This window comes from Miniopterus schreibersii, assembly GCF_964146895.1.
Source record: "Miniopterus schreibersii genome assembly, chromosome: 1".
NCBI lineage: Eukaryota > Metazoa > Chordata > Mammalia > Chiroptera > Miniopteridae > Miniopterus > Miniopterus schreibersii.
In genome coordinates this window covers 179,671,938-179,693,617 of record NC_138101.1, presented here as the reverse complement: position 1 = coordinate 179,693,617, position 21,680 = coordinate 179,671,938, and the positions used below count along the sequence as shown (strand labels likewise).

Sequence of the window (21,680 nt, the reverse complement as noted above, 5' to 3'; positions counted from 1 at the left end):
ATTGCTGATGGCTGTGTGCATTTTTCAAGACAATTTGGCAGAATCTATTAAAAATTGTAATGTAGCCTGGCCGATGTGGCTCAGCAGTTGAGCATCGACCTATGATCCAGGAGATCGCGGTTCAATTCCCAGTCAGGGCACATGCCCGGGTTGCAGGCTCTACCTCTGGTGGGGGGCGTGCAGGAGGCGCCCAATCAATGACTCTCATCATTGATGTTTCTATCTCTCTCTCTCCCCCTCCCTTCCTCTCTCTGAAATCAATAAAGACTTTTTTTTTTTTAATTATAATGTGCACATGCTCTACTTTAACTTATTTTTAGAAACCTATTATTCAGAAATACACATGTACACAAAGATATGTGCATATAAGATAAATAGCATGGCATTATTTATATAGCAAAAAAAAATTTGAAAAGATCCAAGAGTACACCTAGAATTGAAAATATATTATGGCATGAAATGCCATATAGTTGTTAGGGAGAGTGAGATAGACTTATGTGTACTGATATGAAAAGGTCTTCAAAGCATATTAAGTGAACAAAGCAAGTTGCAGAACAATATGTACAATATTCCATATTTATGTGTATGTACATATTATGTGTGTGTATATATATGTATATACACACACACACATATATGGAATCTATACGTATTTAGGCAAATACACAAGAAGGGAAACTGAATTGTTGAGAGCAGGTACCTTGGGAGAGAAGTCGTCGAGGAGGAGGTAGTGGAGATGAATTCTTGTTCACCAAACTTTCCAGTTTCTTCCTTGCTGTGTTTCTCTCTGCATGAGGATATATTCCCATGCTGTTGGCCTCAGGAACGGTCATACGACTTGCTTTCGCCAAAAAAAAGTGATGTTGGTCACTTCCGTGCAGTTTTAGAAATCAGAACATCATTTGCCTTGTCTTGTTCTTTCTCCCATGAGACTGACAATATTCCAGATAGAAGTTAGGTTTCCCCATCAGCTTGGGTTCTGCAGTGAAAAAGGCAAGAGGCAGGGCTATAGCTGGCTTGTGAAAAATATGTAATAAACATTTGTTACCATAAGCCGCTGAGATTTGTGGGAGTGTTTGTTACTCTAGCGTAACAGGGCCTACCCTGACTGATACAAATAAAGGAAGATGTCTACAGGTTTTCTTCTGTATATTTCTCTATTGAATGAGCATCTGACAATACCATATACTCATGTATTGCTTATGTAATAAACTAATTTTAAAAAATTGATATCTTAAAATTACAAATGACTACATGTTAAGGACCTTTGGGATTGTTGACAAATAGAAACTGTAAAGCCAAATCCTGGGATTCCAAGGGCCATGTTGGTGTGTCTGCCTGCAACCTGCAGTACTGTGAAAGGTAAAGGTGTGTGGTCAAACCAGGGGCCAAGAAATATGGTGTTTAATTGGACATGTGAGAATTTTTCTCGTGTGCATTAGCGGGGGTAGTCAGGGCAGTACACATTCTTCCCGCTGCACCACAGTGTGAGTGGAACCCACCCCTCTATTATCTTAATATTGTTTCCATTCAAAGTGTTTCTGTAAAGATGAATTGTTAACTAATGTGTTATGGGGCATATTTGTGTAAGAGTTCCAAGAACTAGCTTCGAGGGAGGGGGCTGACTCAAGCACCCAGAGATTCTGGCTCCTGGAGACTTGCTGACTCTCAACCATGAACACCTCCACTTGACCAGTCTCAAGATAATCATCAGAATGGACCATGCTGACTTACACGTAGAGAACTTTCAACCTCCCTCCCTGTGATTTCTTTATTCTACTTTCCTTCTCCTTCCTAAGAAAAACGCCTGCCTGCGCCGAGACGTTACGCTGGCCTTGGGGCGGGAGGCCACACCTCCTCGGGCTGCCTGGCGGGAATAAACTGCCTGTCCTTGAACCAGCACCTGTCTCTCAGCGTTGGCTTTCGAAGCAGCAGGCAGCCAAACCTGAGTTCGGTATCATGAGGGGGTATCCGAATCAACGGTAGGGCCACAGGGGTTGCTTTTAAGGATATTGGGAGACATTGTTCTTCAGTGGTAAGGACTGAGTTGCAGTTATTGCTGATGCACCGTTGTCTGAATGTGTCAGCCCCTTCAGATGTGTTCCAAACACACACACAAAGACTGAGTCACTGACCCAGGAAACAGGGCAGGTCATTGCATGTAGACACTTATTTCCTGGTGGCCGCTGCCCCTGGCTGAGATTCCAGATTCTCGACGCTTATTCAGTGCTTGAGCGCTCCCTCTGTGTCAGGCACTGTAAAGGCCATCAGCAGTACAGATACCATCTGCCCGCACACGCAAAGCCTGGATCAATCACACCCCTACAGGCGGGGGCAGCAGCTACGGCAGTAGGAACCCTTTCTTAAGAGGGTAGTAGTTTCCAAGAAACGTGCCAGGTATATAATTTCTAAGTCTCCAAAAAGCTCCTGTGAGCCCATTGTAATTATCTCTACTTTTTTATAGGAGGACACCAAGGTTGAGAGAAACCCATGAACCTCCTTCAGTTCTGACGGCGCCCAGATAAGGGTCAGTCTCCAGTTCTTTATGTTGGCTATACGAAGTTACCTCCTCTGCAAAGGCATCAATAAATAACAGCACTGAAGGGGGAATGAATAAGTCCTGAATCAGAACTCTAACCTTCAGAGCAGGGTGCAAAGATCCAGCTTTTAGTTTCTGTGGTCCCCAGAGGGCAAAACAGAACCCTGGGAAGTGGCCCGCCTGGCCATCTGGCTTAGGTTAGCTATGGTTCGCATTCCTCCCAGTTGTTGCCCCAACCCTTCCTCCTTCTAGAGCTGAAAGTAAACATCTGACTTGCTTGAGGCAGGAGGGTGGAGTAAGGAAAAGCCCTCCCAATAGGTCTGCTGTTCTGCAAAGAATTCCAGAAGAAGCAGATCTAGGTTGTGGTGACCTGGCGGCTGCTGATGGCAGTTTCTTTTATATTAATACACAACCTCCTTTCTTCTTTTTCCGTAGCTGCCTTTGGGAATTTACATGGTAACGCAAATCTGCGCACACATTGTTATTTTAACGCCATTTAACACAGAAAACTATATTATCTTCTCCCCAACCTCCACGAACCATCTCCAGGGCACGTACCCTTATGAGGCTACAGTTTTCCTCCTTCCCAGCCAGTGGTTAGGGCTTCCCAAGCTTAACATTATCCTCATTACACGACAGTTAGACATAAGCCCAAACCACCTGCGGCTGGGTTTCTAAATACAGCAAGAAGAGATCTCTCTGGGCTTGATGAAGAGCCACTCGAATATCTAATTTCAGTAGTTTTCTGGTCTATGGACTAAAAAGTCTAGAAAGGGGTCTGAAGGTATTTAAGTGCACTGACAGGTACCCTTCCCCCGTCACACGCAGTGATGCCAGGGGGTGGAAGTGGGGAGGGGAGCCAGTGCCCTCCAGTTGCCAGGATTTGCAGGAATTGTCTGTGTGCAAAAACGCTCTCAGGAGAGAAAATGAAAAAGGCACAGAAGCGGAGCCCATCCAGAATGGCACCACAGTAACAGGGCTCAGTGGCAGAGCTGCCCCCCCTTTGTTTCCTTTTCTAAGTGGCAGGACCATTAGCAGTTGTATTCATCAGGAGGACTCTTGGTTGCATCAAGAACCCACTCAGACTGTTTAGAATAGGGAGTTCCTTGGCTTGGATAATTGGTTCCCTTTGAGCTCCCCCATGTTGGTTCTAATCTCACCAATTCCCCACACAGTGCCCCTCACCTCCCCCACTCCCGCCACAAACCTCCAGTCCCCCATGGGAAAAGGGTGCCTCTCTCCTCTATTCCAGCATCTGCCCTGGGCTAACCTGCCAGGTCACATAGCTTCCTCTTTTTAAAAAAAATATATTTTTATTGATTTCAGAGAGAGGAAAGGAGAGGGAGAGAGAAACATCAATGATGAGGGAGTCATTGATCGGCTGCCTCCTGCACCGGGGACCGAGCCCACAACCTGGGCATGTGCCCTGTCCAGAAATCCAACCTCCATCTCCTGGATCACAGGTTGATGCTCAACCGCTGAGCCACACCAGCCGGGCCGCATACCCTCCTCTTAAAGCAACACTGTGGCCAAGGAGATTGAACTCACCATTAGGCCAGGACATGGGCACATGCCCACTTCTAGAGCAGGAGTAGGTGGTCACCAGGACTGAAAGTGGGGAAGGGAGGGTCCTCAGAGGTGCCGTTACCAGAAGAGGTTGGAATGGACACCGGGAAGGTCAGGGTACCAATGGCCGCCAGCAGCCTGACCCTGTTCTCACGATGGATAAAGTTGGAACTACTTGTACCTGAGAGTCAGTGGGAGCCGCGGATTTCTCCCCACCCCTATGCTTTCATCTCACAGGAAGTGTTCTTACCACTAAACGAACAAATGAGCCAAAAAAGAGATACAGGGAAACTTGGAAAGGTGTTTGACATGTCCATTACCTTGATTACATTGGTGGTATAATGGGTGTTTGCATATATCCAAACTCTTCAAATTGTATACATCACATGATGCAGTTTCTGTATCTCAATCACCCCCCAATAAAGCTGTTAAAAAAAAAGTCAGCTTACTCTAAGTTCACCTAACTCCTAAACCCTGAGGGGTTTAACTAAAATTAGCTAAGGTTTGGCTCAGGCGCTGGTATAAAAAGCACCACTCAGAAGGTCTAATACGGCACAGACCCTGGAGACTGGGAGGGAGGGCAGTGTTGAAAGGAATCCTGCTTCCAAATGAAGTCAGGATCTTCCCACTGCTCTGAAAGCAGCTGTGTGAAACCCAGTGAAGAAAACGACTAAATCATTCTTGATCTCCAGGTGTTTAACAAGAGCTGGGCAGGAACATCGGATTATCAATGGCACATGAACCATTTGGAGAACCTGTCAGTCAATACACTGTGTGAGGCTCCATTAAAGGTGATTCATCATATTAAGTCAGAATAGATAGCAAGGATGAGAGAGGTGCTGAGCAGCGACAGGGTCATCTAGCATCACTGTGGACAAGCTGCCTCAGTGACTTGGATCCCAAGGTTAAACAGCTCTGGGAAGGGCCCTGGTCTGCCTATCTTCAGTCAGGTGTCACCCTGGGGCCTGTCGAAGGGGGCCATGTTGCAAGGGTTATGTACAAAATAGCTGATGATTCCGTAGTAGCCGTGGCTATGCGGGGAAGGTAACTGTGTGGGAAGTATGGTAACTGGGGGAGGGAATAGGAACAGACAAAAATATGTGTCCACTGTGCCTGACTTCAGCTGGAGATATTTCAGTAGCTCAACTTTAATTTCCTGCCACTCAGCATTGACTCACTGGTGTTACTTCTATGACGCAGATATTAAGCCTCAGTCCTAAAAAATGAGCCATGGATGAAATAACAGCCCCCTGCCTGGGCTGTTGAAACCGGGCATTGTTCTTCACCCGCACCACACCAAGTCCCGCTTTTGGAACCTGCGCCAGTAACACAGCCAAGAACTGGTCTCCTGGGGGCTTGGGGGCTTTACCCTGGAGTTGTGTCCCAAGCTTCTTGTGTGCTGGTACACTTCCCCGCTGCTAACACGCAGCTTCCTGCCTTTCCCTGGATTCCCAGCTGCTCTGCTTTCAGCTCCACCTTTGCGCCTTCCTGGGGCAGTCAACGGAGCCATGATTCCCCCCACCGAGGCTGCGCTCAAGGCAAAGCTCGGTGGGAAGGCCTGGCAGGGCCTGGATGGATCCGAGGAATGGCAAGAGGCGGAGAGTTAACGTTCCTGGAGGCAGTCAGCTCCAACATTGTCTGAGAGAGCCGGGTGACCCCAAAAACCATCCGGGGAGTTGTTACAGTTTTCCTGAATTCCTCCTCTCGCCACACTTCTGGCACAGGGGGTTTGAGCTGGCTGGAGTGCATGAGGTGGAATATGAAAAAAAAAAATCAAGATTTGACAGTTTCAAACCCCAGAATAACATTTACTGTGGATCCAGCTGTAAACAATATTAGGCCAGTTTTTAAGAATGCTTGGAAACCACACACAAGGCGCAAATCACAGGGCAACCAACAGAGGGCACCCAGCGCTTTCCCTCTTCCTGCCTGGGATCACTGGGAAACCTCCGCAGGGCCTCTGCCATCTCCTGCCCTTCCTCGGACGCTGTAGGCGAAGATGGCAGCGTGTGCGCTCACCAGTAGACTGACACACCTTGGACAATGTATGTAGCCTCCTGAGCCTTAATTTACTTCCCTAGAAAATGGACATAGACTCTCCCTGATGTGAAAACTTAAATGGAAGAATGCACACAAAGCCTTAGCTCCTTGCTGGGCACACAGCGCACTCTGAGCAAGACAAGCACTTGTGAAAGGGAGGGGCTAGAAGGCGAACAGGTGGAAAGCAGGCATCTGGGGAAGGAGTCATGACTTGGCCACCCTCATCTTACAGCAAGCTCCTTGAGGTTCTTGCCGTGACCTGCTCACCCTGGAATCTCCAGCACCAAGCGCGGGCCTCGTGCAGAGAGCGCCCTCAGGAAACGGTTGTTAGGCTGAATGGAACCGTAGCTGGGCCCCAGCTGGGGAGAGGTTCCCAGAAGGGAAGGAAGGCAGGTGAGAGAGGAAAGGACAGAGAGGCAGCTGGGGAGGAAGGACACAGATGACAGCCTGAAAGAGGGAGATTCCAGATGATGAACTCGAACTTTGCCCTGTCTTTGGCGCCCCCGTAAAATTAATGAACTTGTGATGTACTGGTTTCAAAAGTGCTTTGGAAGCCAGATGGGACTTATGTCATTGTTTTCACTTGCAAGCTCAACTGAAAATAATGAGGCCGTTGCTGCCAGCAGGGGAGGGTCAGCTGTCCTCCCACCTCCTCCGTCCAGCCCCGCTGAGACAGAGCCCCCCCCCCCCCCCCCCGTGCAGGTGCCCAGCTGCAACGCTACCACCTCCATCGGGCTGGCGTGGGGGGCGTTTGCTGCGAGGCAGAGTGGGGCAGAGAGGACTAGATGTTCCAGCCTCACAATAAAACGCCTCCCACATCTCCTGCCAGAGGTGAACAAAACACCGAAAGCTAACCAGATTCTAAGGCTGGGTGCCTGGGGCTTTAAGCCTTCAAGAGAAGCTGTGGTCACCCAGGAAAGCTGTTGGAAAACTGTAAGCTGCCACATAAATATAAAAGCTTGTTAGTTATCATTGTGGGGAGAAGAAAATTCACCAGCCCAAGAGAAATGTCAGGGTCCTTCCACCGGCTTTGCAACTCCCCCCATCAGACGGGCCCACTAATCTCTTTGGGCCTTAGTCTTTTCACTTACAAAACAAGAACAGCTTCCCTGACCCCAGCCATGGTCAAGATGACCCCTCGTTTCTCTGTGCTCCCACGCTACGTAGCCCAGATCTTTATTTGACATATATTTCACTCTATCTGATGGTAGATTTTTTTTTTTTTAATACATGTTAGTTGTTTACATCACTCTGATGCAGCAGATTATAAGCGTCATGAAGGCAGGGGCTGGTGGGAAACAGAGTCAATAATTATTCATTTTCAATCACTCACTTAACAAGTATTGACTGAGCCCACTTGGCACTGTATTAAACTCTAAGATTAAAGCAGTGAGCAACTCATAAAATCACTGCTCTCTGAGAGTTTTCTTTCTGGTGTGGAAGATAGATAATAATGACAAAACATAACATACACCAGAAAAATAAAGGCAGAACTCCTGCATTGCACAACTCCAGGGGGCGCTGTTCCTACAGAACACTATGTGAATGGCACTCCCTGGATTGTGCAAGGGCAGTGGCCCTGATAATACCATATCCCTAGGGCCTGGCCCAATGCCTGATATGTGGTAAGCATTCTGGAAAGATTATTAAGGAGTTAAGTGAATGAATAAATAAGTGGTGTTTCTCAGTGTGATAACGTGTGTGTTTTTAATGTCCTATGTTTTTTGTCCTTTCGGCATATACTTCCCGGCCCCTTGAAGTCAGGCAGGGCCCTGTGACTAATTCTGCCCAGTGAAATGTCAGCATAAGTGATGGGATCCACCCGTGGGTGGGTGTCCAACCTCCAGCTGTTTCTTCTCCTGCTGCAGACTCAGGCAGATACAAGATATGGATACTCTATGACCCAGAGCCCCTGAGTCATTCTGTGGAGCAGAGCAGGCCCTCACTGGATAGGAAGCATTTGCAAGATAAGTCTTTGTTACGTTAAGCCACTGACGTTAAGCCACTGAGACTTTGAGGTTTGTTTGCTACTTGCCACAGCCTAATCTAGTCTGACTAATGCTCTTACCCTCCTGTAAACTCTCTGAGGATCAGTCAACGTGGCCATTTATCCAGCCTATCACAGCGGTGATCAGTAAAAAAAGAACTGATACATGAAAGAGCAATTAGTAATCATAACTGATTCATAAGTATTATCAGTGCCGTTTTCCTCCGCTGAAAGGCCTCAGCTCTTAGGGTATGTACTCCTGTGGGCCTCGGGCCGTCCACAACGGCTGGATTGTTAGTTTCCAGTGGGTGGGTTTCTTTTTGCCCACAAGGCCATCTCTGTGGTGAAGTAATGCGGCCCTTTCCACATAGGACAGAAACCACACCAGCTTCTTTCCATGTGATGCAAACCACCTAGAGAAAGGGTATGGTTTAGGAAAACTCTAGAGTTGGAGCAAATGGGGTCACTGCCTACCCAAGCCCCCAAGTGTGGCTCACACAAAACAGACATTCGCAGCTGTGCTGAGTGTAGACAGAGGTAGGGACCAACATGCTCCCTTGCTCACAGGGTCGGGAATACACGGGTACAGATACATTTCCTTAGACCAGGGGTTCTCAGCTCACCTGAGGGCTTGTTCAAGCACAGATCGCCAGCCCACACCCCCAGAGTTTGTGACTCAACAGTGCGTCTGGGGTGGGCCTGAGAATTCGCATTTCTAACAAGCACCTGGCTGCTACTGCTGGTTCAGGGACTATACTGTGAAAACCCATTGCCTTAGACAATGCTCTGGCTCTCGAGTCAAGGTTAAATGCAATACCACCGAGATTAGCACTACAGCCTGCCATCAGCCATTAAGGATACAGGATGGACTCTCCCTCCCTCCCTCCCTCCCTCCCTCCCTCCCTCCCTCCCTCCCTTTTTCAGATTACCCGGATGGGAAGGGGAGAAAGGATGGAGGAAATGTCAGTTTCAGGGAGGGGAGGGTCTGGGAAAATCCAATTTGAGGGCTGCTGCCCAGAGGGGAGGGCTGATGGGTGTCACAAAGGAAGGCCCTGGGATGAGAGCCAGAAGGAACCTGGGGCCCATATGGAGTAATAGGTGGTCAGGGAAAGACAAGTTTGAGAGCTGCGATGTCGCTGGAGAGTCAAAGGAGCACTGGACTTGTAGTCTGAAACCGGCAGTCCTCCCCCATAAGGCCTTGCAGCTGCTGGCCGCAGCCAAGACGAGCCTCTCTGCAGTCACTGAAGCAGCTCTAACAGTGCTCCTGGGTAGAAGCTGCCAGTTTCTGGGTGGTAAGCCCAGCCCAGGACCCTCTGCCATGCACTATCCGTGCCAGGCCTGAGGACAGTACAGGAAGCCACCAGGCGGTGCAAAGTGCCTTGGCATCTTCCTGCTGACTTATCCGTGGTCCCAGCAGGGGTGTGCCGTGCCGAGGTCAGCGTGGGCGGCCGTGACTCACTCAGCCTCGTGGGCAAGCAGATGCTGCCACTGCAACCAGCGCTGCCACGGAAACGGGCTAAATCAATCCCAGATCCCTGTAGGGGGCAGAGGACAAGCTGCCTGCAGCCCGTGAGCCGGGGCTGCCCTGGTTCTGCTCGGGGGCAGCACCAAGTCGGTGGGTGCAGCCTGGGCTGTGCTGGCCCGGGACGGAGCTGCCTGGGGGCAGAGCTGAGGACAACAGGAACACGCTGGGGCAGGGACTGGAGCAGGTGACAAGGGGCAGACGGGAGGCTGTGATGGTGTCAGGGGAGCACCAGACTGACTGTGGGATATTTGTGCTTTGCTGATGGGGTGGGAAGAAGAGATGAAAACCCCACTCTTGATTCTCCCTGCTCTCCTATTTGGAGAGATCTAACTCCTATGAAACTGCTCCCTCACTAGACAATGTGGAACTGCCCTCCATCCCAAGTGGCCAGAAATATACCTGGAGAAGAAGGGGACACTGAGGCCAATGACCTAAGCAAAGTCCCAGCTTTCAGAGGCAGTCAGGCTGGGCTCCTGGATCCTATATACAATCCCTTGTCATTTTCCACTGGACACCAGTCCCAAGGGAACAAACTGACGGGCCTTGGGAATTTGCTTTGCCTTGAGCATCTGCTCTCCGAGGCAGTGGGTGGTGCCATTAATAACAAACTCGGCTTTTTCCCCAGGGCAGCTTTCCTGACCTTCTTCAACCCCTAAGCCAGGTGAACGCGTTTCCACTGGCTCCACCACCAGACAGCAGAAATCCCAAGAGTCTGCAGGTTTCCCCAACACGCCATCATTACAGGGTCGGGAACAGAGCCAGAACTGGGCCTCCTGGGTTTTTACACCAGCCCTCTCCAGGGTAAGAAAAGGTCTAAGCTCACCAGTCCCATCTGGGGATTCTCGGGCTGTTTCCTCAGTGGCCGTCCCCTCTATTCCCAGCTGAGGCTCACCACTGGCTGTGGTGACAAGGACATACCTTTATCCCTGGGGGACCCTCAGCCCTGCGCAGCATCTGCCCCAGCCCCACGGCAGCTGCTCAGACCTCCCTTCCCCTCCCTCGCCTGCAGAGGGGGTGACGAGGGACCTCCCCCTTCCAATTCGGGGATGGATAAAGGCCACTAAGTGGGCCTCCACCTCCTTCCTGCCTTCCCTCCCACCTCCTGTTTAAGGAAAATCCCTTCGCCAGCCCACCCTGTGTCTTTGATCCATTAATTACTCCTCTCTCCTAACTGCTCAGCTTCTGCTTTTCTGGGAGCTCCTCCTCCTCCGTCTATAAACACATTTCTGTCTGTCCCACGTGAGAAGCAACTATACCAAACACCTGTCCTCCTCTGGCTACTCTTTCCCTAAATGAAAAGCCGCTTCTCAGCGTAGCCTGTGCCTTTCTCTCCCCTCTGTGCCTCCCAAGGCGTCCACAGCCCTGTGCAGCCAGCATCGCAGCTTCTCCTCCGCTACCCCGGCCCCACCTCCCCTGCCCTGTCCACCCTGGACACATCAGCACCTGGGGCTGTCTCAGGTGTTCCCAACGTCTAGTCCTCAGGGCACCAGAGGGGGCTGGATTCCCCCACCCCAAGCCACCCATCCTCTCTGGAGCCCCAGAGCAGTTACATTTGTGCTCACGGTTTCCTCCAGGGCCTCCTCCAGCTCCAGCCCTTGCCCTCTCCCACCCACCCCCAGCCCCAAATTGGGCAGCTGGCATGCAAGGCCAGGAGTGCGCCAGAGCTCAGGCTGTCAGTCTGCTCTCCCCTGGCTTTCGGTTCCCACCTCCGTCCCTGGTGCTGGCCGGGCTGCTGGAGAAAGTACAGAAAGGCCGGCACGCTTGCAGCCTCACAGAGGCTCCTCCCGGAGCCTTCAGCATCCACCAAAGCGGAGATGGTTAACGGAAGCGTCTCCCTGATTTCGATCTAAAATCTGCCTCCTTCTAACGTCCACCCACCTGGTTCTGCTCTGTGGTCCTTGGAAGGAAATGTCTCATCAGTCATCTACTTGGTCTCCCAGCGACTGCCAGAGGTGAGGATGGAACTGTTTGCCTCCTTTATAGAAAGTGGACACCTGGGGAGGCTAAACAGCCTGTGAAAAAGCTCCAGGTGGGGTTGGAAATGGAACCCAAGTGTTTTAACTTCCCAGGCCAGCCCTCCTTCCATTACTCCGTGTTTCATCATCCTTGCCAATTGTTGTTGAGTACCTACTGTGTGCACCTGGAATAGTGGGTAGGCGTTGGAGACACAGATCTTGACCCTCTCTCCAGAGTGTTGTCAATTCCAGCTCAGAGCTCACACACGCGTGTGCGTTCGCACATACACACACACACACACACACACACACACTTGCTCAGCCAGCAAACTGGGGGCCTCATCTCCACCCCAGCACACCAGGCTCCTTCCTTCCTTCCTTTCAGCTGCTCCCCCCAGCACAGGCCGACAGGTAGGAGAGGGAAAACGCGGAGAAGCTTATCTTAACCAGAGAAGAGAAGAGCCTGAACTTGCAAGGAAGAAAGGTGAGAAGAAGAGTTTGAAAAGATAGCTGTCAACACGGCTGGGCGAGCTGCACAGCGAGCTCGTGGGTGTGTGGGTGGGAGGGGTGCTCACCGGTGCCAAGGCTGAGTCGGGTGGCAGAGGGAAGCAGGGGCGCAGGGCCGGGGTGGTGCCAGAACTGCAAACCAGCACCGCAAAGACCTGGTCTCAACAAAGCCGGGCCCTGGCAACTTCCAAGCACCTGGCTCTTTGGGCCAAGCTCCTCCCCTGGAGATGTGTCTTCATCTTCCTTAAAGGCACAGGGCTCAAATTCCAGTGTCTGGCTGAGTACCCGGCCGTCAGCATTAGCACTCAGTACTCCAGGCTTCAGTTCCCCTCCCTTGGATGGCAGCATCTACTCCTCCAAGTCATGTAGGCGCAGAGAGACTCAGGCTCTATGCTCTGAAGCTTGTGGATGCAAAAGACGACTGACATCTTCTGTTATGGATTGAGTGTGCCCCCCCAAAACCCATATGTTGAAGCCCTAACCCCTGATGTGATGGTATTAGGAGATGGGGCCTTTGGGATGTGAGTAGGTTTATATAACATCATGAAGGCGAAGGCCCCGTGATGAAATCAGTGTCCTTATGAGAAGAGAGACCAAAGCTTCCTATCTCTGCCATGTGAGGGCACAGCAAGCAGCCATCTGCAAGCTGGGAAGCAGGTTCTCACCAGGAGCCAAGTCTGCTGGCACCTTGATCTTGGACTTCCCAGCCTCCAGAACTGTAAGAAGTAAATGTCTGTGGTTTATAAGCCACCGGGTCAGTCTATGCTAGTTTCTTATAGCAGCCAGAGCTGACTAAGACATCCTCTAGGATGCTCGGAAGTAGAATATGCAGAGATTTGATAATCCAACAGCATTTACAGACAAGGCAAGACTTGACAAAGTTGGCTTCTCTCGAGGGAGGGAGATGGGAAGGGGAACCCTCACCTCTGTGAGAGATGCACTTGGTTCCGATCTCTGATTGTCAAGTTGAAGGGCTAGTGTTGGAATCCAGGGCTCCCAGCGTAGATCTGGTGAAAGACAGTCCCAAAGGAGATGAATCTTCCTCATAGTGAGCTATGGAATTCCAGGCAGGTGAGAAATGAAAATACAATCTGGGCACTCGTCCTGTCTTTGCCACTAGAAGCTGTGTGGCCTTGGGAAATCACTGTACCTCTCTGAACTTTGGTTATCTCATCTCTCACATGAGGATAAGAACTGAGCTGCTCCACCCCCTTGTAGCATGGATGTAATCTGACATATACAAAAGTGCTTTGAAAAAAATTTAAGTAAAAGGATGAATTCTTATTCTGAATGAAATGTCCTAGAAGGGTACCAGGCAAGGTCGTGTGATGAGGAATTTCCTCTATTTTCCTGAAAATGTGCTTAATTAAATATTATTGAAGCAGGCTGCAGAACAGGACCTCAGCACCCCAGTGTGCCAGTCTCTTCATGGGAAGGGAATGAAGTTTGTGAAATACAGCTGGGGCATTTCGGGGTCAGGCTGGCCTGTCAGTGACCCTCCTGGAGTTGTCACAGAAATTCCAGGGCCTCATGCAAACACCTACCCTGATGGAGTGGAGCTCCTACTCTGATGGGGTGCTCATTGTCAGGGTTTTGGAACACAAAGGCCCTGCTCAGGAAGCTCCTGGGGTGCAATGGATGAGGCAGACACTCCCAGAAAGCAACATGCAGTAAGAATCATAATGGGCTTGTGCAGACCACTAAGCGAGTACAGAGCTAGAAATTAGTTACCACTGAAGAAACAAGGGAAGGCTTCAGGAAAGAGGAGGCAAGTGGCCTTAACAGATGCTGTTCATGATGACAGGTTCATCTGGGCTAAGGCTAGGGCAGAGAGTTCCTATTAGAGATTACGGGAGGAGTCGGGGACACTAGGAGGCTAGGAGTCAAACAGGTGGACAAACAGGCCCACAGGACCACAGTGCTGCAGGCGCACAAACAGATTCCTACCCTGGAGGAGCCAGGACCAGAGACTGAAGTCAGTGTCCCTGCACCCAGAGCCCAGACCAGGTGAGAGAGGACTCTACCTACAGACAACTCAGGAAATAAAAAAGCTTCCATGTGACTTGTGGATTCCTGGCCTGTATTTTTTATTCAGTTTTACAGACCATGGGGTGCAGGGCACATGGGATGATCCTACTGATTTAAAGGATCAGGTTCATGCAGGTAGTAAGGAGGATCTCAGGAGATGGAGATTATAGACAATGGGCAGGTAGGTAGGGGTGAGAGTCCTGCAACAGCCACAGTGATCACAGACCCAGTGGTAGGAAGGTAGAGTCCACAGGCAACATCAGGAAGTGCTGACAAGTCTGATGTGGGCGTATTTTGCAAAAGTGGGGTTCAACATGAAACGCAAGGGTGAAAAGCCAGGTAAGGCCAGGGCTTAACGCACACGGAGACACTTGGACCTCTTTCTGCAGGCAAGGGGCGGGGTGGCGGGGGCAGGGCAAGGGGACACTGGCTGGTTTTGAGAATGTCTCAACGTGGCTGATGACCAGCAAATGGGAAACCCAAGGCAAAAAAGGCCATTTGGCAAGAAGTGATAGAGACCTTTACTGGAGCAGAGGTGGTAGAAAATAAGAAACACATCTGAGAGACTGTGGAGGTGACGTCAGGGTTGAATACGGGAGCCAGGAAGAGGAATGAAAGCCCAGGAGGCCTAAGCCCGTAATGGGAAAGATGGTGGTGTAAACAGTAAATAAGTTCTCAGAATCAGGTATTTGGAAAGTGTGACTGCGCAGAAGCTGTTACACGACATTTCTCCTTTCCGTCTGTCCACTCGCTTCCTTAATAGTTAAGCCCTTAGGACATCCGATTCTGCTCAGTATCAAATTGTCTTAAGAACAAAGCCTCAGGCCTGTTGACCACAGGCACAGAGTCTTGATCAAGCTAAAGATAATGTCTTGACTTCTGTTGTGTTTCTGACCCAGGCACATGAAAGCAGACCGATGGGACAGAACACGGATGCCATGGCGACATTAGGACCAGGTACAATAGTCAACTACTCCCTACCCTGGCCCCCACCAATCAACAAGGCCCACGCCCCCAACTCTTTTAGGTTAGTGATTTTTTCCCCCTATATAACCCATTCCCTGAAAGCCATGGGGGAGCCAGGTCTTTGAGAACCAGCTTACCTGTGACTCCCGGCGTGGGGCCATTTCCTCAACTAATAAACCCTTTACGTTCTTGGTTGCAAACTCCTGTTTGCATTTGATTGGGTTTTGATGTGCGCAGGTGAATGGACCCCTTTTGTTACCTCAGGTAACAAAAGTATAGGATGCTCAGGGGAAAGATGATGAATTCAGGTTCACGTGTAGTGAACTGCAGGCGTGGGCTGGGTCATCTACATGCCAGAAACCATTAGGTATCTGGAAACACAGGTCACTAGCAAAGGAGAGAAGTATGTGGGAAGCAGTGCCCCCCAGGGTCCCCCAGGGTCATGGAGATGGCTGATATGTAAAAGGAGAGTGTAAGATAAAAAGAGAACAGGGCTTGAAGCAAACCTCGAGAAATGCACAAGTATAAGTTCAAAAGGAGGGAAGGAAGCAGAATGAAGGGATGTGGGGGGCAGAGTTGCCCTCCGTGAAGTAGGAGACCGGAGACTGCTGTGTTCTTGCTGCCGAGCGAGGAGCTTCAGAACGAGGGTGACTACATCGGCCAGGACTCTGACGTAAGGGCGTGAAAACCAAGGCTAACACAGACATAGAGCAGGCTGATCGGCTCAATAATCAAACAGTGGGAAGTGCTGCTAGTGGCTGGCGTGACCTTTGTTGTTCTGTGGCCTTCTAGTTCTGCCCCCTTCCGAACAGCACACGGGTTTCCTTTCAAGGCTACGCCTCCCTGATAGATACGGTCTGGCAGGGCCCATGCCTAACGAAGGAGCAGGCCTGTGCCTCCAGCTGGGCCAGTCTACAAGCCCGCCCTGGAACCCGAATCTGGAACAGAATGAAACAAAAAAGACAGAAGGGAAGGATTCCCGAGGCTCCAGCATTCTGTCTGAGCAAACTGTTCCACCATGAGACCATTTTTTGGTCTCTCCTGCTCATTTGGCCTCAAAGTGGCCCAGATTCCCACCTATTTCCAAGCCTGGCTCTTCAGACTTCTATTAACTCTGTAAAAATCTGATATCCTTCAAATAAATTCTCTTTGGATGGAAAGAACTAGGCTGCTTGCAGCTGAGAAATCCTGACTGACCAGCCTTAGGGATACACTCCACCCTCTGCAGGTTGGCTTTTCTCTTCCATCCTGAATTCCTTGCCCATTGGAACCTGACCCGGGCAGCCCCAGACCAGAGAGAAAAAGCCAGGTTCAGGGCTCTCACTGCACCCATTGCTCAGCCTGGGAGGTAAAGTTATGTAAAAGGACAGCACTTCTTTAAAGCGGAGGAAGGAGCTGCTCCCCAGACGTCTTGCTAAGGTGCAGATTGATTCTGTGGGTCTGGGTCTGGGAAATTCTGCATTTCCAACCTGCTCCTGGTTGATGTCCCTGCCCTTGGTGCCTGGATGCTTGCATACTTGGGCAGCAAAGCTCTGCAGGGAATAAACGGGGATTTGGTAGGCTGCGAAGGAGGCATTTAGGCAGTTGAGATCTCTGGTAATCAAACAGCTGTTTCAGTAGAGTTACTGGGGTGAAAGCCAAGTTACTGTGAGCTGAGGCACAGGGTGGGAGTTGCAGGAGGGAGAGCAGATGACAGAGGGTGTGGAACTCCTGAGCGTGTGACAACACCTGCCCACCTTCCGTCAGCTGCCCACCTCGGGATGTCAGAGGATGTGCTTCTCAGAGGAGCACTCTGGGTAAGTACAAATTAGCGATTGCCGGAGCAGGAGGGGGTGTGGAAGTCTGTCCAGCTCACTCCTGCCCCATCTTGCCTCGGGCTCCTCCCAGCGTGAGCCAAGCGCCTCTCGAGTCTCAGGCATCACGGCCCCTCTCCTCTGGGCCTGGGCGTTCCTGACCTCTGAGGGGCTCTCCATGCTTTTCTCCCCTCCCTTCTTCCATCCTGTCCAGTGTTTCCTCATCTTCCCCATCACCTCAGAGAACAATTTGAGGTAGAAGATTAGACACCCGCCATGTCATTTCCCTGCTCAAAACCCTCCCATGGCTCTCATGTTACCCAGGTAAAGGCCCAAATCTTTACTATGGCCTCCGACTCCTCATGTGACGTGGCTGCCATTCCCCTCAGCCCTCAGCCCTTCCCTCCTCCACCTCACTCCCAACACGGCCTCACCTTTCTCCAACACACCTCGCAGGTTCCCGACGTGGGCCCGGACACGTTTGTGCCCTAGTTAACCCCTCATCTCTACATCTTTAATAGTCACTTTCTTTACACAAAAACTTAGCACTGTTCACAATCATCGGAAGCCGCCTGAGTGGCCATGAGCAGATGTATGGACAAACAAAAGCCTTTCTCATGGCACACACCACAGACACTGACTCTTCTGCCTCCTCCCGCACTGAAGGGCCCTTGCGATTACCCTGGGCCCACCTGGATGATCCGGGATAATCTTCCTATTTCAAGGTCAGCTGATGAGCAAACTCAATTCCATCTACAACCCTAACTCCCCTTTGCATGTAACCGAACGTAGTCTCAGTTTCAGAGGGTTAGGATGAGGGCATCTTCTGGGGGTTACTATTCTGCCTGCCATAGTGCCCTCGGCCAACCCGGGTCTCGGGGCCACCACCAGCAGCAAGGGAGGCTGGCAAACAATGAGCCTGTGAAAGGAGGAGAGAGCCCTGACTGGCTGAGCCTCATCCTGGTTCATCATCTGGATCTGGACCCTCTGTTATCTCAAATCAAACCAGGGAGGTATTAGCAAGGAAAAGGGGTGAAAGAATGGCTATCAGGTTGGCTGCTAGCTGCCTGCCCCAGCAAGGTGCAGGTGACTTGGCAGGGTTCCCTGGTCACATGCATTTTGTGATGAGATGGGATGTGAATGTTCCCAGGCTGTCCCAAGCCCTGTGCATTCCAGCGGACTCTACTTCTGCCGGCCAGGATGTTCATCCCCTCCCCTTCTCCCGCCAGCAGGCCTCCAAAGAGAGAAAGAATCTGCGCAGACAACATGGTTTTCTTGGGTGTCATAGGCAAAGAGGAGTGAATTAGAGAGATGAGAGGGCAGGGAAGATTTTACTGAGAAGGTGTGTCAGTGTACATCAGAAAAGTCTGATGGAATGAGGGGAAGAGTATAGGAGTTGAGCTAGGAAGGTCTGGATGTAGTCGGAAGTTTTCCCCAGGGCGTTAAGAGAGAGCATAGCAGCTGGGAACTACAGCGCTCTTCACTGGATTAGAAAAATAAATGTAAATATCATGAGTATTTTGGAATTATTTTGGATTGCACAGTTGACTGTGAACCTGGTCCCTATGTTAGGAGTCAACCAATAATGTAATAATTCAATATGAATTATTACAAGTAGCTACTCCATCCTATCTCCATCTCCCTAGTGCTAGCATGCTAGTCAGTAGTGCCAGTCAGTGCCTGGCAAAGAGTTAACACTGGCTTCAGAGGCTCACATAGGTAAATACTTGTAAAATAGGTATTTGGACAAGAGGATCTCTAAGTCCCCTTCTGGCTTGGATAACTTACCATCCTGTGATCACCAAGGGGAGTCCAGGACAATCTACGTTCAGTACCCTGGGATATCACCTTCTCGTGTTCTTTAAGATGGACTCAGAACACAAAAGAACATGGAATTTGGAACTTTACCATTCAGAAGATCACTGAACTTCTCTGAGCTTCAGTTTCCTCAAATGCAAATGGCCTCAGTAATGACCTGGGGAGTCACTGTGAGGATCCAAGATGACTTATGTAAGGTGTTTGGCATGTGGTAGGCACTCAAGGAATTCTTACTCCTAAAATACAAAGGAATAAAAGATGAAACTTGATGGTCTGTGATCAAAGGGGGGGGGACAGTTGTTTTTGGGTGGTGACAATAAAAAAATATCTTGAAATGTGTTAGTTCGGAGTCTCAGGACTAGTCAGTGTTTTTCTGCTGCATACTCCCCACATTCAGGCCGACTGGTCACCGCTGCATCCGGTAGCTAGCAGGTTTACAGAACAGCACCCCTATCCATCGGAGGGGGGAATATTGTTTGTTTGTCCCGTTTCACACATTGCATGAGATTCTCCCGCTCTGTATGCCCAGGTCCTGTAAGTGTCAATCGAGACCTGAACAACTGTTCCTGGGTTCACCGATTTGTGAAATTCTTCGATACCAGATCCCCCAGCCCTGCACTGTCCGATACTGTAGCCACCAGCCACTCACGGCCATTTAAATTTAAATGAATTAAAATTATGTGAACTTAAAAATTCAGTGTCTCAGTCACACTGGTCACATTTTAGGTGCTTGATAGCTACATGTGACTCGTGGCTGTCATGTTGAACAGAGCACATTCTAGAACATGTCCATCATCACAGAAAGTCCGATTGGGCAGAGCTGCCCCAGACTGATAATAAAATAGCCTTTAATAAAAATAAACCCTAAAAAACACACACCCATCAGCCTGGTGCTGGAAGCATTTGCCTTGATAAAAGGGCATCCACCGCTCTGGCGAGGACCACTTTCCCAGGAACTTTGCATGGGAGCAGGGTCATCCCGCTGCCCTCCAGGTGGAAGAGACTTTGCAAAGCCCTCTCCTTTGACCCATTTCAAAAAGGAGAAAGCTGAGACTTGCTCAAATACTGCTAATGACTGTTCCGCATTGGGTCTGATGGGCCCGGGCAGCCCCAGCTGACTCAGCCCTCCTCACTCCTTCAAGCGCCTCATGCAATGAGCAGTGAGAGAACCGCCGGCAGGGCAAGCTGGGACCCAGGAAGGGACCGGTTCTGGCTCCGGGGAGTTCCAAGCCGTCAGGCACTGAGGCTCCAAAGCTTCCAAAGCTTCCAGCTTCCTGCCAAGGCCACCAGGGTGGGCGAGCCCTGCAGCTGAACTGACGTCAGACTAAATTTTCAATGTCCAGGCAGCCCGGGAGGCCAGGAGCAGAGTATTTGCATATGTGCTGTTTTTCCTATGTCAGTATTTTACTCTAATAACTTTCCCTTGATTCACTGATTCATTCTTTTATTCACTCAATAAAATTTTATTGAATTCCCCCTCCAGGGCAGATCTAGCACTTATCTGGGAACCCTCCCATTGAAAACCTCAGAAGTCAAAGCACCGCATGGAAGGAGCTGATTACTAGGGGAGGGCCACGCCTGGACTGAATGCAGGGGGGAGGGGTCCAGTGATGAGGGGCCCCACCAAGGCGTGGATTGCTCGGGGACTGCAGAAAGCTCCACTGAGGTTTGTCCAAGCTGCCCCGACTGGGCAGCCCTCTTTGGGTGGCCATGGGAGACCCAAGCCCTTCCTGGGGGCCTGCAATTCTCCCATTTCTTTCGGTTGGCTCAGCCTCTCATTTCTCACTTCATTTTGGGCCTCAGAATTCTTCTGGCAATTTCCAGACATCAGCCCCACCTCCCACCCTCATCAGGTGGTTGCTGATGGCGGCCCAGGTGGGAGAGGGAGGCCAGGTGGCAGGTGGCAGTGCTGACCAGCTCTTGCTCCAGGGCTGCTTGGGGCCTGGCAGAGACTGCGAGCCTCCTGAGTCAGCTCCTGTGTGGGCCTCGCTGACGATGAACACAGGACGCTGGGGAAATGCCCGTGGGAGTGGGCTGCTCGCGGGCAGACGCCACAGGCCTTCTTTGCTAGAAGAACATGAGGCCGCACCAACCATACCCGCGGCCCGTATGGGTGCGGTGCCTGGCCGGTTACAAGGAGCAGGGACACTGCGGCACAGGATCCCTCTCCCTGCAGCCTGGACACGCTGTGCTCAGTTTGAGGTTGATAGTGAGCCGGAGGGCGGCAGGCAGGGGAGGCTTCTGATGAAAGGAGCCCAGAGTAAGAAGTAAAATAGCCATGGCCTCGGGGCGAATTATTCAACCTCCCCAGGCTGCGGTTTCCTTCCCTGTGAGACAGGGAGAAAATGTTTCTACCTGAGCACACCTGGCTCCCAAATCTTGGTTTCTAGGAGTATTCTGACATAAAAGGAACCAGGGTTCCTGGGAGAAATGGCTGATCTGGGGCCTGGCGTGGGAAATACACACCATGAGCCTAGAGCACCTGGTAGTGCCAGAAAGTGAGAAAGTGCCCACAACACAACAAAACAGAAACCACTCAACCCGCAGCGGTGCGGGGAGGGGGGAGATTGGGGGGTGCAGCGCAGTCTGTCAAAGGGACACAGGAGGGAACAGAAAGAACTCCCAGCAGCAAAAACTGGGACAATTTGAGCAACAAAATTGATAGTGTTCGATTATAACCCAAAGCACAAAATAAATACCCATGAATCCATACTGATATAAACAAATGATTAGAAAAATAAATAAATGAGAAGAGACACATCTTCCATGCAGAAAAATTCCAAATAATTTATGTAGCTGCTCTGCCCTCAAGGGGGTGAGGGCTGTGCAGAGAGACTTCCTTTCGAGGACAGTATGGAAGGGGTGGGGGACGGGAGGGTGCTTTCCAGTGGAGAAACCTGACAAACACTGCCTCAGCCAGGTTACCAAGGTCAACAACCGTGATACGTCTTCTTAG

At 50.6% G+C, this 21,680-nt stretch overlaps 1 protein-coding gene across 3 annotated transcripts in view; it reads right to left on the bottom strand.

Annotated features, from left to right (window-relative positions):
• Positions 1-12,285, bottom strand: part of SIPA1L1 (signal induced proliferation associated 1 like 1) — a 392,555-nt gene extending 380,270 nt beyond the window's left edge. For all 3 annotated transcript variants that reach the window (XM_081116818.1, XM_081116817.1, XM_081116822.1), the window contains exons 1-2: positions 12,188-12,285; positions 701-979 (exon numbers count right to left, since the gene is read on the bottom strand). The gene's annotated coding sequence lies outside the window, so the exon portion shown is untranslated. The remainder of the gene's footprint in view (positions 1-700; positions 980-12,187) is intronic.
• Positions 12,286-21,680: the final 9,395 nt, after the last annotated feature.